Raw genomic sequence first — 4,866 nt, forward strand, 5'->3', positions numbered from 1 at the left:
CCTGGCTGTCCTGGAACTCACTCTGTAGACCAGGCCGGCCTTGAACTCAGACAATCCGCCTCCTCTGCCTGTGATTACAGTTTCATCATACCACAGACTGGGTGCCTTAAGCAGCACTTCTGAAGGTTGGCAAGTCCAAGATCAATCCAAGTCTTGTGATAATGACTTACCGTCATAAGAAAGGTTACCTTCTTACTGTGTCCACAGAGCATGGGAACCACCCCGACTCTGAGTGCCACCACCCTTATGACCTCATCCAAACCAAATGGCTTCCTCCCATGGCTTGGATCTGGAATATACCCAGAAGGCTCATATTGACAGCTTTTGCCAGTAGCACTATTGGGAGTAAGGGATGCCTAAAGGGAAGTCTCTTTACCAGGGGACATGCCTTCAGAGAGGGTTGTATGCCTCTCTTCTGTCTTGGACCATGAGGTAAGACAGCTTTGCTCTGCCATATACTTCTAATGTCAAGATTGCCTCACCTCAGGCCCAGAAGTAAGAGGAAGAGGGGCAAATGGTCATGAACAGAAACCTGAAACACTAGATCGTCTGAGGACTGTCCTGGAGACCGTGCTTTAGCATTGAATCCCATAATGTGCTTGCATGCAGCTAAGTGAAGCACTCTACCAGTCAGGACTTGATTACTGAAAGCTTATATGCATCTCTCACACTGGCATCTGGGGCTTCAACATGAATTGGGTGAAGGGACACCCTGACACAGTGTATCTACTAGTAGTGCTATATAGTTTGCACATTAACCAAGTCAGAGCCTCCTCAAACTCAGATCCTTCTGCCTCTGCAGTGCTGAGATTAAAGGTACGTGCCACCATGCCTGGGTCATAACCCATTTTTGACAGTAAGATAAAAAGCCCGAGTTTGTTCTGCCGGAACAAACTTAATTAATAGTAATTCTGAAACAAGGTAACTGAATGCTGTAGCAGACCTCTTGGCTAAGGACGCAGTAGACATGTGAAATTTACTTTACTTGACTCCTTTGCAGCTAGAGTTAGTCCTATGACCTAGAAAACTTGGTCAGTAAGACATTGAAATGGAAAATTATGGCAATAAGAAATAATGCTCACATAGGAGCCTGCTCCCTCTGTCAGAGGGTGGGTCCCCAGGGACATCATGACAAAGGCCAGGACTGCAGGAATTCAGATCAACTCTTAACATTGTTAGCCTCTAGTAGAAACTACATCCAGGCTTTTTATGGGAGAAAATTAATTTTTGTTGTTTTTCTGTGTAGCTCTGGCTGTCCTAGAACTGGCTCTGTAGACCAGACTGGCCTCAAACTCAGTCTGCCTCTGCGTCCCTAGTCCTGGGATTAAAGGCATGTGTCACCACTGCCTGACAGCTTTTTGTTCTTGTTTAGATTTATTTATTTTATTTATGAGTACACTGTAGCTGTCTTCAGACACACCAGAAGAGGGCATCGGATCCCATTACAGATGGTTGTGAGCCACCATGTGGTTGCTAGGGATTTAACTCAACCTCTGGTAGAGCAGTCAGGGCTCTTAACCACTGAGCCATGTCTACAGCTCAACTTTGGGTTTTTATGGAACTCATGTAGACTCGACTAATTTGAAACCTGCCTGCCATTCTCTTCTAAGTCACAGAATTGAAGCTATATGCCACTATCCCTACATATATGTGTGGAGGTAGGTACAAACTGAGGGCCTTGGATAGACTAACAAGTGCTCCATCACCAAGCTACATCCATAGTCCTTGGCTTTTTGAGACTGAGTAGCCCTATGTAATAGGAGCTGGCCTCAAACCTTCAATCCTCTTATAAACTAGCATTATGTCTGTGCCACCATGTCCGGCACTGAAACATATTTCTAGGGGGTTTTGTTCGTTGGTTTTGAGACAGGATTTCTCTGTAAAACGCCTTGCCTGTCCTAGAACTTGCTTTGTAGTCCAGGGTGGCCTAGAACTAACTCACAAAGACCTGCCTGTCTCTTGTGTTCTTGGTGCCAGGATCAAATGTGTACTTTACCACTGCCCAGCTTTTTCTTTGTTGTAGCTACTTAAAGTTGTTAGAATAATATGATACCTAAAATTTTGTTAGAGCTCAATAAATGCTGGCTGTTGTAAGCAGATATGGCTATAAAATGGCAAATGCAGAGCCAGGGGAAATGGCCCACTCCAATCCCAGTGTTTGGGAGGCAGAGTCAAAGTCAGGCTGATTATTTGAGTTGTAAGCCAGCTGGTCTACAGATTAAATTCTATATCAGCTAGGGCTATGAAAAGAGATCCTGTCTCTTACGAGCTATAGATATAGTTTATAAAAGAATGTGGCAAGTGTTTTCTGACTACAGGGAACATAACTGAAGAAGTCCAGTTGCTTTGCTGTGAAATATGCCACGTTTGTGTTGGACCCAGGCTAGCTAAGTGTGCCCATACTGATAGCTGCTTGGTGGTGGTTTTAAGGCAGACTTCTTCCTAGACTTGGTCTCTTTGACAGCAGCTGCCCCAAGAATCTCATGCTTGAGTGCTTATTGCTTGGAGTACCCAGACAGCAAAGGAGACAGTGAGCAAATGAGCTGGGCGTAGGCCAGGCGTGCCTGCATTTCTGGCACTGGGGAGGTAGAAGCAGAGGATCAAGGGTATCCTTGCCTATGGTAGTTCTGTGCCAGCCTGGGATTTTGAGACCTTGTCTGAGAAGGAAGATGAGAGGTTTCTGGAACAATGAGTAGGAACAGACAGAATCTGGAGACCACTGAGAATTGATTGCTGTTATAGAAATGAAGACACTGTGAGTCTGGAGTGTTGGGACTTTCTGATGCTACACGTAACCCTCGTAGGAACTGCCAGAAAAGGAGATATAAAACAACTCAATTCAGGGAGTAAGCTTTAAGGTACATAGGAAAATAGAGTTTAAGTACCCTCATTAGCAAGTACTTAAGGTGGAAGAAGTAGGTTTAAAGTTTCCAATCATGTGACACAATAACGAATAGAAACAGTGATCCAGTTCATGGCATCTGCAGCAGACTGAGATTTTGAGACAAAAGTGGGGGAAAGGGTGAAAACATTACATATAGACACTTCACTGAACCAGAGCAAGGTGGGAGGGGAGGTGGCGAGAAGTTGTATCTGCTGTCTCAGTCCTTGTGTGGGGTATGTTTGTCTTTTCTCTGAAACAAAGTCGCTCACTGAACATGGAGCTGCTGCTTCAGCTGTGCTGGCTGGCCAGCAGTGTCTAAGGACACCCTGACCCCACCTCTCCAGTGTCAGGATCACACTGTGCCCCCTAGGGGTTTTCTGTGGTGCTAAAGACCCAGATCCTCTTGCTGTTCTACCTGTACCACTGCATCTGTTGCCTGCACAGGCAAGAAGAGGGTATCTGGAGCCCTGGAGATGCAGATGGCTATGAATGTGGCCGTGTAGGTGCTAGGAGTCAAACCCAGGTTCTCTGGGAGCGCAGCCAGTGCTCCCCACCCTCCAATTATTACTATGTTTTAATGTTCATGTGGGTGTGTGCAGGTGCCTTGGAGACCAGAGGTATCCAATACCCTGGCAGCTGGAATTATAGGTGGTTCTGAGGTCTCTTCAGCCTCCTAAGATGGCTCTTAGTGTCCTTTCTGACCATAGCACTGTGAAGTTATAAAAATTACAAGGTTTGTAGAAATTAACACAAATGGGGAGGAGGAGGATTCCATGCTGAAGATGGAACCCAGAGCCTTGTATATCCAGAGCTCTTGCTTTACCACTGAGCCGCTTCCCAGTCTCCGATGAACCTAACTACTGACTCAGGAGAACAGCCAACACACAACAGCAGCAACTCCCCCAACACCACCAATGGACCAAAATAACAAAAACGTTCATATATGTTAGATACATAAACCAAGAGAAAAACTCAAATTACTTAACTCAGAAGTGAAAGTAGGAGCCAGGTGTGACACATTCCAGTGGGAGCCAGAGGCTAACCTGGTCTACATAGTTCCAGGCCATCCATAACTACATGGTGAAACCCTGTCTTGGAAGACAGATAAACCTACAGTGGAGGGTCAAGTTATAGAAGTCAATAATAAACACATTAAAAAGCAAGTTGATTTACCTAGCTGATAAGTCAGACCAGACTAAAGCTAGAAGATAAAGTTACTATGTGATACAGAGAGGAAGTAGTCAGAGTTGTAATGGTTATAAGTATACACCAAATGTTGGCTTCTGTAATCATCAAACACTAATTGTCCTGAAGGGCCAGATAGATCCTAACACAGTAATTATGCCATTCTGATTTCTAGATGGGTCATCTGGTCTAAAAACCAGCAAAGATACATAGGCACTGAACATTACAACCAGGGGCTGGTGGTGCAGGCCTTCAGTCCCAGCTCTTGGGAAGCTGAGGCAGGTGGATCTCTGAGTTGGAGGCCAGCCTGGTCTACACAGAAACCATCTCAAAACAACAAAAAATCCTTAGATGAAATAAAATGAAAACACAGCCTGTTAGAGCCGTAGGGACAAGGCCAAGCAGTTCTAAGAGGAAAGCACAGTTGGGAGTGTGAACCTGAGTTCAGATTGCCAGCATCTGCAGAGAGAAAAGCTGGGAGCAGGAATTCGCAGTGGGGAGTAAGGAGGTAGGTCGGCAGGTTAGTGAGCTCCACTTTGAGAGAGACCCTGTCTCAAGAACTAACATGAAGGGGGACAGATTCCCAGATCCTAACAAGCACACATTTGTGTACACACACATAACAAAGAATATGTACTTACACCCTGCATAAATATTTTTAAAATCAGTTGTGAATTCTTGCACCTGCTACCAGTCTGAACTCAGGTCCCATGCTTGCATGGTAAACTACCCAGTCCTCTTCCCAGCCCCACTTTCTTCTCTCTCTCTCTCTCTCTCTCTCTCTCTCTCTCTCTCTC

Source organism: Grammomys surdaster, unplaced genomic scaffold (genome assembly GCF_004785775.1).
Source record: "Grammomys surdaster isolate TR1022 unplaced genomic scaffold, NIH_TR_1.0 100, whole genome shotgun sequence".
Lineage (NCBI taxonomy): Eukaryota > Metazoa > Chordata > Mammalia > Rodentia > Muridae > Grammomys > Grammomys surdaster.